General features: G+C 38.6%; 1 protein-coding gene across 2 annotated transcripts in view; it reads right to left on the bottom strand.

Annotated features, from left to right (window-relative positions):
• The window catches only part of CUNH1orf185 (chromosome unknown C1orf185 homolog), a 68,127-nt gene that overhangs the window by 37,871 nt on the left and 14,920 nt on the right, over nucleotides 1-15,336 (bottom strand). The window lies entirely within an intron of this gene.

Raw genomic sequence — 15,336 nt, 5'->3', positions numbered from 1 at the left:
ACTCAAAACAGACCAAGCATCTAAAGTAAGGGCAAAAACTGTTAAACTTTAAAAAACATGCATAAATCTCCGTGACCTTTGATTAGACAACAGTTTTTTTTTTTTTTTTTTTTTTTTTTAAGATACTGAAGGTTGAATCCAGGGGCACTCTACCACTGAACTCAGTCCTAGCCCTTTTAATTTTTATTTTGAGACAGGAAACTTAGGGTATCCCTAAATTGCAGAGGATGGCCTCAAACCTGCAATCCTCCTGCCTCAGCTTCCTGAGTAGCTGGGATGACAGGTATATACTACCATGCCTTGTATTTTCTGCCTTTTTTTGATATGACATCAAAAGCATAAACAACAAAATTTAAAAAGTGGACTCATGAAAAAGAAATACTTTTGTTCTTCAAAGAACACCATTAGAAAATGAAAAGATAATAAATAAAAAGGGCTGGGAATGTAGCTCAGTGACAAAAAAGAAAAAGGAAAAAAATTTAAAAACTCATGAAATGAGAAAACATTTTTATAAACAGAATATTTAACAGAGGATGTATATCTTGAAGATGAAGACAACTCATAACACTTTAGTAATAAAACGACAACTCAAGTTTAAAAAAGGACAAAGAATCTGAACAGACATTAATACCAAGAAGAATTTACATATCCAATAAGCAGATGAAATATTACTCAGTGTCATTATCCTTTAAGGAAATGTAAATCAGGATCATGATGAGATACTCCAGACACTCACAAGGATGCTTATCATTATAAAAGATTGATAATAACAAATGTTAAATCATGGAAGATTGGGACCCTCATACACAGTTAGTGGGCATATAAAATGGTTCAGGTGCTTTAGAAGACAGTCTGATAGTTCTTTAGCAGTTAAAAATAGTTACCATATGGGTTTTGGGGTTGTGGCTCAGCGTAGAGCACTCACCTCACACATGCAAGACCCTGGGTTCAATCCTCAGCACCACATAAAATAAATGAATAAAATAAAGATATTAAAAAATAGTTACCATATGGCCTAGAATTTCTTTTCCTAGGTATATTCCCAAGAAAGATAAAAAACATGTTCACACAAAAATTTACACATAAATTTTATAACAAGATTATTCACATAGCCAAAACATGGAAATAACCCAAAAGTCCAATGGGCAATAAATGGATAAACAAAATGTCATATATCCATATGATGGAATATTATTCAGTCATAAAAAGAAGAAAGTACTTACTATAACATGGATATAGTACTATATCATAGTATGCACTATAACATGGATGAACTTTGAGAACATGCTAAGTGGAAGAAGCCAGACACAACAGACCATATATGGTATGACTTTATTTATAATGGATGCCCAGAATGGGCACATATACAAACATAGAAAGTGAATTGGTGGTTGTTTAGGCCTATGATGGATGGGAGGTAATGAGGAAGGGGTGATTTCTAAGAGTATGTTTGTGTGTGGGGGGGGTCTGAAATAAAAAAAAATGTTCTAAAATTGATTGTGGGGATAGTTTTACAACTCTGTGACTATAGTCATAACCACTAAATTATAGACTTTATATATTTTTGTGGTGCTGGGAGTTGAACCCAGGGCTTTGTGCATACTAAGTGTGTACCACTGAGCAATGTCCCAAGCCTCAAATTATGTCTTATTTCTTTCTTTATTTTCGTTGTGCTGGGGATTAAATCCAGAGCTTCATACATACTAGGAAAGTGCTCTACCACTGAGCTACATTCCCAGCCTTTGGAGCATATATTTTAAATGAGTAAATCATATGGTTTGTATTTTTGGTTTTGGTACTGGGGATTGAACCCAGGGGTGCTTAATCACTGAACCACATCCCAGTCCTTTTATCTTTTATTTTGAGACAAGATCTCATTAAGTTACTAAGGCCCTCACTAAGTTGATAAAGCTGGTTTTGAACTTGTGATCCTCCTGCCTTAGGCTCCTGAGCTGCTGGGATTATAGGCATGTGCTACTGTGCCCAATTTAGTCTAATTTCTGTGGCTCTAACAAAATAACTGAGCCTGGGTACTTTATATAGTAGAGAAGTTTATTTGGCTCATGATTCTGATGACTATAAAGTTCAAACAGCATGGTGCCACAATATGGCTGTGTCCCAACATGGTGGAGAAGTGAAAAGGAAATCAGCTATGTGCAGAAGGGTCATATGTATCAGTAAGAAAGCAAGAGGTGGGAGGGGCCGGGCTCTTTTTCAGGCTCTACTTCTAATTCTAGTTCTCTTGCTATTTCTATTACATAGTTAGTTTCTCCATTGAAGTCTTGAGCCCCTCAAAGTCATCTATGAGAGTTGGAATCAACTCGTTCCCCCCCCCCTTCTTCATGCTAATATTTTGAGCTCCTTCCCTGCATCAGGAATGTTCTAAATGGCATTTTGAATGGTGATCCCTTTCCAGAAGGTTTTCTATTTTCTTTGCCCAGATCCCCCAGAGGAATTGCTATTTATAGCAGCTATAGCCTTATGAAATATATTTATTAAATAATAAGACTTGAAAGGTGAACTTACTCCTTCATTCATGGGCTGCAGAACAGATGTTGTATTAGGCATGAAAACATTAATCTTGTACATCTTCAAGCTCTTGGGTGACCAGGTACATGGTCAAGGAGCAGTAATATTTTGAAAGGAATCTTTCTTTTTGAGTGGTAGATCTCAAATGTGGGCTTCAAATATTCAGTAAACCATGTTGTAAAAACATGTCATCCATTTATAGAGCACAAAGTAGACAGTATAATTTTATTAATAAAAAAAACATCATAAAAATAATGCAAAGAAAAACTACAAAATGGATGAAGATATTAAAATTACCATAACTGGAAAAGGTATAGTTTTCTAGAATGAATGATCCTTTCAAAGTGTTATAATAAAAAGACAAAAAACCTATTAGGAAACAAGTAAAAAGATAGCTGGCATTTTATATAAGAGGAAATAATTGTATCCAGTGAACTTTAGAAAAGACAATTGCCTCATTTTTAGCAGAAAAAATACAAATTAAAACTACAGTGAGATAACAATAGAGTGAATGAGAAAAGCCACAGCCTGGGGAAAAATATTTGCAAAAAGCATCATCGGATAAAGGACTGTTATCCAAAATATACAAAGAACTTTCTAGATTTCAATAAGAAAATGAGTAACCTGATTAAAAAATAAGCAAAAGACCTGAACAGACACCTCATTAAAGAAAATATACAGTTGAAAAATAAGCACATAAAAATGTTTATCAGGGAATTGTAACTTAAAATGAGATACCACTAGACATCTTTTAGAATCGGGAATATCCAAAATATTGATGATACTAATTGCTGGCAAGGAGGTGCTGCAACAATAGTTCTCATGCATTGCTGGTGGGAATGCAAACTGATACAGCCACCTTGAAAGATGGTTTGGCAGTTTTTACAAAACTATATACATTTGCAATATGATTCAGCAATCATGTTCTTTGGTACTTTCCCAAATGGATTGAAAAATTATGTCTACCCAAAAACCTCCATATAGATGTTCATAGCAGCTTAATTCATAATTATCCCAAACTTTAAAGCAACCAAGATGTCTTTCTATAAGTGAATGGATAAATTGTGGTATATCCAAATAATGGAATATTATGCAGCGCTGGAAAAAAATGAGCTAACAAGCCAAGAAAAGATAAGGAAGAAAGAAGCTTAAAGGCATTCCCAAGTGAAAGAAGCCAATCTGAAAAGACCACATAGTATATGATTCCAATTATATGACATTCTAGAAAAGGCAAAGACTATGGGAACACTATAGCAATCAGTGGCTGTGAGGGTAAAAAGGGAAGAAATAAATCAGAGGAGCACAGAAGTTTTTTAGGTTAGTAAAACTATTCTGTATGATAACATAATGGCTGATACATATCATTACACATTTGTTAAACTGACAGACTACATAATACTCAAAGTGAACCTTAAATGTAAACTATGAATTTTAGATTATGATGTCAATGTGGGTTTACAAGTTGTAATGAATATACCTTGAGTACAGAGTATTGACAGAGAGGCTGTGCATATGTGGGGTTCAAGGGGTATATGGACTATGTACTTATTTTCTGCTCAGTTTTGCTGTGGACCTAAAATAGCTAATGATGATGATGATGATGATGATAACAATAATAATATATACTTAAAGAAAAAAAAACAAATCTAAGATGGGTGCAATGGCAAGAGAATCACTTGAGCCCAGGTGTTTGAGACTAGCCTGGACAATATAGCAAGATCCTGTCTCCGAAAGAACAACTACAACAACAATACATGTTAAAAAACTAAAACAAAGTGCTATAGTGAGATAGTATTACAAATTCATTAGATTGTCAAAAAATTACAAGGCTTAAATATTAATATTTGTTGAATATATAAAGCAATTTATGATCTTTTACATGTATACTAATAAAACTACTTTTAAAACAAAGAATTATATAATAATGTTGAACATGCAAATAATCCATGACTCAGCAATTGTAGTTTAAAAACAATAAAAAAAATTGTACTGGGGATTGAACCCAGGTGCACTAAACCACTGAGCCACATCCCCAGCCCTTTTTATTTCTTTTTTATTTTTATTTAAATTTTTTTTAAAATGTTGATGGACCTATATTTTATTCATTTATTTATATTCGGTGCTGAGAATAGAACCCAGTGCCTCACACATGCTAGGCAAGTACTCTACTACTGAGCCACAACCTCAGCCCCCTATTTTCAATTTTTTTATTTTGAGACAGGGTCTTGCTAAGTTGTTTAGAACCTTGCTAAGTTACAGAGACTGGCTTTGAATTTATGATCTTCCTGCCTCAGCCTCCCAGGCTGCTGGGATTACAGGTATGTACCTCCATGCCTAGTGCAATTCTAGTTTTCAACATAGTTTCTATAGAAAAGTTCCTGGAGAAACAACTGAAAATAACCCAAATATCTACCACATACAACTTGATATATTCATACAACAGAATAACAAATAGTAAAAATAATGAACTGTGACTACGTGCATCAAGTTTGATGAATCTCATAAATGTAATACTAGACACAAAGGGAACATTAGATATGGAACCCAAAAAGTATAAAATTTGGTAACATATTGTTCAGGAATCCGTAACATTAATAGTAAAACTATAAAGGAAAACAAGAAAATGGTTAAGTGCATTTACAGACTAGAAGTTCCTTCACTGGAGAAATAAGAAATAAGTTGTGAGAGATTTGAGATTCAGGATACCTCAAAGGAGCTGGTAATGTTCTATTTCTTATTCTGGATAACATGTATTAGAAATCTCATTTATAAGCCAGGTGTGATAGTGTGCACCTATAGTTCCAGCTTCTTGGGAGACTGGGACAGAAGGATCTGTTGTTCCCTGAAGTTTAAGGCCAGCCTGGGTAATATAATGAGACCCTATCTTTTAAAAAATCTATTTTAAATTATGCGTGTGCATACTCTTCTGTAGGTGTGCATCATTTCACAATAAAAGCTTTTTTAAAAAATCAGGCTTTACATGTCAATGTTTATAGCAGCTCAATTCACAGTAGTTAAACTGTGGAACCAACCTAGATGCCCCTTCAATAGATGAATGGATAAAGAAACTGTGGTATATATATACAATGGAATATTTCTCAGCATTGAGAGAATAAAATTATGGCATTTGCAGGTAAATGGATAGAGTTGTAGAATATCATGCTAAATGAGGTAAGTCAATCCCCAAAAAGCCAAAAACTGAATATTCTTTCTGATAATTGGATGCTGATCCACAATGGGGTGGGGGGGAAATGGAGGAACTTTCATTGGGCAAAGGGGAGGGAGGAGAGGGGCAGGAAAGATGGTAGAATGAGATAGACACCATTACCTTAGACACATGTATGACTGCACATAAGTTGAAACTCTACATCATATACAATCAGAGAAGTGAAAAGTTGTGCTGCAATTGTGTACAATGAATTAAAATGCATTCTGTTGTCATATTCATATATACCTAGTTAGAACAAACAAATAAATAATAAATAATCAGGCTCTAGATCTTTATTATATGAAGCCATATTTTTGCTATACTTTTCATCCTCCTGCCAGAGGATGGATAGAACAATCTATCTCTAGTAGGAGAGGAGTTTAATACAGAGGCAGGAATTGAGACAAGAAAAAAAGAGAGACTCAATGAAAGAGCCTTTTTATACTGAAACTGCTTTATGGCTGAGGTCAGCATTTCTTTTCTTTTCTTTCTTTTTTTTTTTTTGTTCTATTATAGTTCTGTTATTATTTTTCACATATTTTTTGTTCTATTAAAACTTTCTTATTATAATTTTCATGGGGTTCCTATCATTGGTTGTCAAGAATTCTGACCAAAAGCCTTAAAAGAAAAAGAAAACCCTGTCATTTGTGACAATATGGATGAACCTGGAAGACATTATACTAAGTGAAATAAACTAGGGACAAAAAGACAAATACCACATGACCTCACTCATACACAGGATCTAAAAATATCAAAGTCATGAATAAGAGAGTAGAATGGTGTTTACCAGGGGCCTGGGTAGTGGTGGGAGGCTTGTAGGGATGTGGGTGAAAGGACAGAGAAGTTCAGTTAGAAAGGAGGAATAAGTCCATGAGATCTATTGTACTACATGGTGACTATGTTACCAACAATGTATTATATTCTTTTTTTTTTTTTTTTTAATTTTTTATTGTGGGTTGTTCAAAACATTACAAATTTCTTGACATATCATATTCCACACTTTGATTCTAGTGGGTTATGAACTCCCACCTTCACCCCATACACAGATTGCGGATTCACATCAGTTACACATCCATTGATTTACAAATTGCCATACTAGTGTCTGTTGTGCTCCGCTGCCTTTCCCATCATCCACCCTCCCCCGTCCCTACCTCTCCCCTCCCCTCCCCTCCTCTCTCTCTACCCCCTCCACTGTATAACCCTGAGGGTCTCCTTCCATTACCGTGCAATTTACCTTCTCTCTCCCTTTCCCTCCCACCTCTCATCCCTGTTAAATGTTAATCTTCTTCTCCTGTTCTTCGTCCCTACTCTGTTCTTAGTTACTTTCCTTATATCAAAGAAGACATTTGGCATTTGTTTTTTAGGGATTGGCTAGCTTCACTTAGCATAATCTGCTCTAATGCCATCCATTTCCCTGTAAATTCTATGATTTTGTCATTTTTTAATGCAGAGTAATACTCCATTGTGTATAAATGCCACATTTTTTTTATCCATTCGTCTATTGAAGGGCATCTAGGTTGGTTCCACAGTCTTGCTATTGTGAACTGTGCTGCTATGAACATCGATGTAGCAGTGTCCCTGTAGCATGCTCTTTTTAGGTCTTTAGGGAATAGACCAAGAAGGGGAATAGCTGGGTCAAATGGTGGCTCCATTCCCAGCTTTCCAAGAAATCTCCATACTGCTTTCCAAATTGGCTGCACCAATCTGCAGTCCCACCAGCAATGTACAAGTGTACCCTTTTCCCCACATCCTCGCCAGCACTTGTTGTTGTTTGACTTCATAATGGCTGCCAATCTTACTGGAGTGAGATGGTATCTTAGGGTGGTTTTGATTTGCATTTCTCTGACAGCTAGAGATGTTGAGCATTTTTTCATGTACTTGTTGATTGACTGTATGTCCTCCTCTGTGAAGTGTCTGTTCAGGTCCTTGGCCCATTTGTTGATTGGGTTGTTTGTTCTCTTATTGTCTAATTTTTTGAGTTCTTTGTATACTCTGGATATTAGGGCTCTATCTGAAGTGTGAGGAGTAAAGATTTGTTCCCAGGATGTAGGCTCCCTATTTACCTCTCTTATTGTTTCTTTTGCTGAGAAAAAACTTCTTAGTTTGAGTAAGTCCCATTTGTTGATTCTAGTTATTAACTTTTGTGCTATGGGTGTCCTATTGAGGAATTTGGAGCCCGACCCCACCGACTGTAGATCGTAGCCAACTTTTTCTTCTATCAGACGGCGCGTCTCTGATTTGATATCAAGTTCCTTGATCCATTTTGAATTCACTTTTGTGCATGGCGAGAGAAAGGGATTCAGTTTCATTTTGTTGCATAAGGATTTCCAGTTTTCCCAGCACCATTTGTTGAAGATGCTATCCTTCCTCCATTGCATGCTTTTAGCCCCTTTATCAAATATAAGATAGTTGTAGTTTTGTGGATTGGTTTCTGTGTCCTCTATTCTGTACCATTGGTCCACACGCCTGTTTTGGTACCAGTACCATGCTGTTTTTGTTACTATTGCTCTGTAGTATAGTTTGAAGTCTGGTATCGCTATACCGCCTGATTCACACTTCTTGCTTAGCATTGTTTTTGCTATTCTGGGTCTTTTATTTTTCCATATGAATTTCATGATTGCTTTCTCTATTTCTACAAGAAATGCCATTGGGATTTTGATTGGCATTGCATTAAACCTATAGAGAACTTTTGGTAATATCGCCATTTTGATGATGTTAGTTCTGCCTATCCATGAACAGGGTATATTTTTCCATCTTCTAAGATCTTCTTCTATTTCTCTCTTTAGGGTTCTGTAGTTTTCATTGTATAAGTCTTTCACCTCTTTTGTTAGGTTGATTCCCAAGTATTTTATTTTTTTGAAGATATTTTGAATGGAGTGGTTGTCCTCATTTCCATTTCAGAGGATTTGTCGCTGATATACAGGAATGCCTTTGATTTATGCGTGTTGATTTTAAATCCTGCCACTTTGCTGAATTCATTTATTAGCTCTAATAGTTTCTTTGTAGAGCCTTTTGGGTCTGCTAGATATAGAATCATATCATCTGCAAATAGTGATAATTTAATTTCTTCTTTTCCTATTTTTATGCCTTTAATTTCTTTCGTCTGTCTAATTGCTCTGGCCAGTGTTTCGAGAACTATGTTGAAGAGAAGTGGAGAGAGAGGGCATCCCTGTCTTGTTCCAGATTTTAGAGGGAATGCCTTCAGTTTTTCTCCATTCAGAATAATGCTAGCCTGAGGCTTAGCATAGATTGCTTTTACAATATTGAGGTATGTTCCTGTTATCCCTAGTTTTTCTAGAGTTTTGAACATAAAGGGATGCTGTACTTTGTCAAATGCTTTTTCCGCATCTATCGAGATGATCATATGGTTCTTATTTTTAAGTCTATTGATGTGGTGAATAACATTTATTGATTTCCGTATATTGAACCAGCCTTGCATCCCAGGGATGAATCCTACTTGATCATGGTGTACAATTTTTTTATATGTTTTTGTATCCGATTCGCCAGAATTTTATTGAGGATTTTTGCATCTAGGTTCATTAGAGATATTGGTCTGTAGTTTTCTTTCTTTGAAGTGTCTTTGTCTGGTTTAGGTATCAGGGTGATGTTGGCCTCATAGAATGAATTTGGAAGTTCTCCCTCCTTTTCTATTTCCTGAAGTAGCTTGAAAAGTATTGGTATTAGTTCTTCTTTAAAGGTTTTGTAAAATTCTGCTGTATACCCATCCGGACCTGGGCTTTTCTTAGTTGGTAGTCTTTTGATGTTTTCTTCTATCTCCTCAATTGATATTGGTCTGTTTAGGTTTTCTATATCCTCCTGACTCAATCTGGGCAGATCATATGACTTAAGAAATTTATCGATGCCTTCACTATCTTCTAATTTATTGGAGTATAAGGATTCAAAATAGTTTTTGATTATCTTCTGTATTTCTGAAGTGTCTGTTGTGATATTGCCTTTTTCATCCCGTATGCTAGTAATTTGAGTTCTCTCTCTTCTTCTCTTCACTAGCATCGCTAAGGGTCTGTCGATTTTGTTTATTTTTTCAAAGAACCAACTTTTAGTTTTGTCAATTTTTTCAATTGTTTCTTTTGTTTCGATTTCATTAATTTCAGCTCTGATTTTAATTATTTCTTGCCTTCTACTTCTTTTGCTGTTGTTTTGCTCTTCTTTTTCAAGGATTTTGAGATGAAGTATGAGATCATTTATTTGTTGTTTTTTTCTTTTTTAAGGAATGAACTCCAAGCAATGAATTTTCCTCTTAGAACTGCTTTCAATGTGTCCCATAGATTCCGATATGTTGTGTCTGTGTTTTCATTTATCTCTAAGAATTTTTTAATTTCCTCCTTGATGTCTTCTATAACCCATTGATCATTCAGTAACCTATTGTTCATTCTCCAATTGATGTATGCTTTTTCCTTCCTTCTTTTATCGTTGATTTTCAGTTTCATTCCATTATGATCAGATAAGATGCATGGTAATATCTCTACTCCTTTATATTGTCTAAGAGTTGCCCTGTGACATAATATATGATCTATTTTTGAGAAGGATCCATGTGCTGCTGAGAAAAAAGTGTAACTGCTTGATGTTGGGTGGTATACTCTATATATGTCAATTAGGTCTAGGTTATTAATAGTGTTATTGAGTTCTATAGTTTCCTTATTCAACTTTTGTTTGGAAGATCTGTCCAGTGGCGAGAGAGGTGTGTTGAAGTCTCCCATGATTATGGTGTGGTGGTCTATTAGACTCTTGAACTTGAGAAGAGTTTGTTTGACGAACATAGCTGCACCATTGTTTGGGGCATAAATATTTATGATTGTTATGTCTTGTTGGTGTATGGTTCCCTTAAGCAGTATGTAGTGTCCCTCTTTATCTCTTTTGATTAACTTTGGCTTGAAATCTATTTTATTTGATATGAGTATGGACACGCCTGCTTGTTTCCGAAGTCCATATGAGTGATATGATTTTTCCCAACCTTTCACCTTCAGCCTATGTATGTCTTTTCCTATCAAATGCGTCTCCTGTAGGCAGCATATTGTTGGGTCTTGTTTTGTGATCCATTCTACTAGCCTGTGTCTCTTAATTGGTGAGTTTAAGCCATTAACATTTAGGGTTATTATTGAGATATGGGTTGTTCTTCCAGCCATATTTGTTTATTTCTGTTACTAAACATTGTTTGTTTTCCTCTTTGATTGTTTCCCCCCCCCCTTTACTGTCCTACCTCCCACTGTTGGTTTTCATTGTTATTTTCCATTTCCTCTTCCTGTAATACTTTGGCTAGGATGTTTTGAAGAGATGGTTTTCTAGCTGCGAATTCTTTAAACTTTTGTTTATCGTGGAAGGTTTTAATTTCATTCTCCATCCTGAAGCTTAATTTCGCTGGATACACCATTCTTGGTTGGAACCCATTATCTTTCAGTGTTTGAAATATGTTATTCCAGGATCTTCTAGCTTTCAGAGTCTGTGTTGAAAGATCAGCTGTTATCCTGATTGGCTTGCCCCTAAATGTAATCTGCTTCCTTTCTCTTGTAGCTTTTAAAATTCTCTCCTTATTCTGTATGTTGGGCATCTTCATTATAATGTGTCTAGGTGTGGATCTCTTATGATTTTGCACATTCGGCGTCCTGTAGGCTTCTAGGATTTGGGATTCTGTCTCATTCTTCAAGTCTGGGAAGTTTTCTTGTATTATTTCATGGAATAGACTGCTCATTCCTTTGGTTTGGAGCTCTGTACCTTCCTGTATCCCAATGACTCTTAAGTTTGGTCTCTTAATGTTATCCCATATTTCTTGGATGTTCTGCTCATGGTTTCTTAACAGTCTTGCTGAGCTGTCTATGTTCTTTTCCAGTTGAAATACTTTGTCTTCATTGTCTGATGTTCTATCTTCTAAGTGTTCTACTCTGTTGGTAGTATTCTCCATTGAGTTTTTAAGTTGGTTTATTGCTTCCTGCATTTCTAGGATTTCTGATTGCTTGTTTTTTATAACCTCTATCTCCCTGTATAGTTGATCCTTTGCTTCCTGGATTTGTTTGCGTAATTCATTGTCGAAGTGATCTTTCATTGTCTGATTTTGCTGTTTAATGTCTTCCTTGATACTCCAGGTCATCTGAAGCATGTATATCCTGAATTCTGACATTCCATCTGCTGCAGCTGTTACCTCTTCTAAAGTTGCGTTGACCTGCATTGCTTGTGGTCCTTTCTTTCCTTGTCTTTTCATACTGCTTGCGTATCTTTCCTGCAGGTGCGGGCGGCGGCTCTGCTCTCTCCTTATTCCAATTGGGGTGTCGTGGCTACCACGCCGGCAGGTCACTGGGCCTGTTCTGGGAGCTGGTGGCGGCTCTGTTCTGCCCCTACTCCAATTGGGGTGACGTGTCTGTCGTACCAGCAGGCCACTGGGCCTGTCCTGCTGGTCGGTCGCAGATCTGCCCACCTTTCGGGCACGAGTGGAGGCTCTGCTTTGCCCCTACTCCAATTGGGGTGTCGTGACTACCCCGCCTGCAGGATGCTGGGTCTGTTCCTGGCAAGGGAGGCGACTCTGCTCTGTCACTACTCCAATTAGGGTGGTGTTTGTACCCCGCCGGCAGGCTCCTGGGCCTGATCCGCCGGTCTGTTGTAGGTCTGCCTACCTTGAAGGCGCGGGCGGCGGATCTGCCCTGCCCCTCCTACCACGCCTGCGGACCCCTGGGCCTGATCTGCAGGTTGGTCACTGGTCTGCTCACCCTGCGGGCACGGGTGGCGGTTCCGCTCCACCCCCACTCCAATTGGGGTCACGTGACCACCACACCGGCAGGGCCTGATCCGGGCATGGGATAAGGATCTGCTCTGCCCCTACTCGAGTTGGGGTGACGTGTGTACCACACTGGCAGGCCACTGGGCCTGACCCGCCAGGCTGTCACAGGTCTGTTTACCTTGCAAGCGCGAAGGGCGGCTCTGCCCTGCCCCTCCTACCACGCCCATGTACTACTGGGTCGTGGGTCTGCCCACCTGGCGGGTGTGGGTGGCGGCTCCGCTCCGCCCCCTCTCCAATTGGGGTCACGCGGTCACCACGCTGGTGAGCCGCTGGGCCTGCTCCGGGGGCTGGCGGCGGCCCGGCTCCTTCCCTCCGGCTCGAGGACAAATTGAGGAGACTCGGGTGACTGAGCCTCACCCCCCTTACCAGAAGACCAACTGCTTATGTCACTGCTGGTATTGATGAAGATCTCTCCTCCACCGCTTTCTGCTGACATCAGATCTCTGCCATGTTGGTATCCTATGCGAATGGCAGCATTTCGTTCCCCTTGCCAGGCAACCCAAGCAATGGGTGAGTCCTGACCTGCCCTCAGCAGGACCCGGACCGAGACACAGTTTCCGCGGGCTCCTAGCCCCGGTCCAGGGAAGTTCCGGGAGCCGGAACTCGGCCGCTCCGTGCTCGGTGTAAGCTCCTATAAGTGTAGGCTCCAAGAAGCAGCCCCCGCGGGCTCAGTTCCGGGAGCCGGAATTCGGCCGCTTAGTGTTTGGTGTATGCTCTGATAGTAGCAGGGTCCAAGAAGCAGCCTCCGCGGGCTCCGCAGCCCTGAGCCAGGGCCGTATTATATTCTTGAAAACGGTTGAGAGTAGATTTAAGTGTTCTCACCAAAAATAAAAAAAATAAGTGAGGTAACACAGATATTTACTAATTTAATGTAGCTATTGTACAGTGTATATACAATCTCAAAACAAATGTTGTATATCATAAATGATAAAAATATTTATCAATTGAAAATATTTTTAAAAATATTCCTGAAAATTTTATGTCTACTTGTACATTCTCTCTCCCACTACACCACGAACTTTGTAAAAGCAGGGAATACAGTCTCACTTGTTTATCACCAAATTCCCAGTTGCCTAAAACAATGCCTAGCATATAAATGCTTTTCACATATTTGTTGAATGATTAATAAACTACTTAAAATTTCACTTCTGACAGTTTTGTAATTTTCTATTTGGTGGTGATTCCACCATTAAATATGATGGCATCATTATATCACTAGTACCCAACCAAATGTCTAGCAAAATGCTCAATAAATTAAATAAATATCAAATAGACACATAGAAACAATATTTTTCTCTGCAATGCAACCTTTACTTCAAACTCCTTCATTTGAAAGTCAGAGCAAATAACCTTCTGAATTAATTTGATCTTTATATTCATCTGCTTAATATCTTGCAGCAGACAATTCTTTCTCTTTTCTTTCTCCTCCAGCCGCCCAAGATGCCAAAAGGAAGAAGGCCAAGGGGAAAAAGGTGGCCCAGGCCTCCACCCTGGTCAAAAAGCAGAAATCCAAGAAGGTGGTGAACCCATTGTTCGAGAAGAAGCTGAAGAACTTTGGCATAGGACAGGACATTCAGCCCAAAAGGGACCTTACCCGCTTTGTAAAATGGCCTGCTATATCCGGCTGCAGCTGCAAGGGGTTATTAACAGTCACCCAGCAGCTTAAGCGTGCCCACAAGTACAGACCAGAGATGAACCAGGGCAAGAAGCAGAAGCTGTTGGCCTGGGCTGAGAAGAAAGCTGCTGGCAAAAGGGATGTCCCTACGAAGAGACCGCTGGTCCTTGGAGCAAGGGGTCAGCTGGTGGTGATTGCACATGTCGTGGATCCCATGGAGCTGGTTGTCTTCCTGCCCTTCCTGCTTGGCAAAATTAGTGTCCCAAGGTGGGAGTTCCTTACTGCATCATCAAGGGGAAGGTCAGGCTGGGACGTCTGGTTCACAGGAAGACATGCATCACTGTGCGTTCACACAGGTTAACTTGGAAGACAAAGGAGCTCTGACTAAGCCAGTGAAAGCTATTAGAACCAACTACATTGACAGATATGAGGTCCATAGCCATATGGGGAGGCAACATCCTGGGTCCAAAACCCGTGGTTGTCATTGCCAAGCTGGAAAAGGCAAAGGCTAAATAAAGAACTTGCCACTAAACTTGGGATAAATGTACACTGTTGGGTGTACATAAAAATAATAAATTGTCCTCTTGGGCGGGGAGGAACCTTGCCGTAATAGTAATAATGTACTTCCGTGGTGCTCAATATTCTGAATGCTTTTCACATACTAATTCATTTACTCCCACAACAACTCAGTGGAGGGGGAATTATTCTCACTTTTCAGAAACACAGGCAAACAGACACAGAGAAGTTAAGTAATTTGCCTAAGATTACACAGTAATGGTAGAGCCAGGTTTTAAACCTGTGGAATCTGGCTTTACAATCTATGCTCTTGACCATAATCCTGTAATCCCTTTCCGTGGATTTGTATAGACAAAGGAACAAAATCCAAAATTCTTAGGAGGTCCATTAAATCTTATCTCCAAAGTTGTTTCCTACCTCTCCCTTCTATGAACCCTAGGTTCCAAATGGTAATGTTTACTTTTGAACAAAAAATTTCCTTCGTTCCCTTTCTTCCTGGCAAACTTTCATTCATTTCTCAAAACCCAGTTCAAAAGGTCTTCTATTGAAGCCCTCCTCAATTCAGACTTCCTTATTTGCACTCTTAAAACTTTGTGAGTTCTTATCACATTGTTGTAATTATTAGTTTGTATGGTTTTCTTCTCTCTAAGGCTAGGCTCATATCTTATTCGTTTATAAATA

This window comes from Marmota monax, unplaced genomic scaffold (genome assembly GCF_021218885.2).
Source record: "Marmota monax isolate L192 unplaced genomic scaffold, Marmota_monax_Labrador192_F-V1.1 WCK01_AAM20220418_F8-fsc00023, whole genome shotgun sequence".
Taxonomy (NCBI): domain Eukaryota; kingdom Metazoa; phylum Chordata; class Mammalia; order Rodentia; family Sciuridae; genus Marmota; species Marmota monax.
The sequence above is the reverse complement of the archived record's forward strand: the minus strand, read 5'-3'. Positions and strand labels throughout refer to the sequence as shown.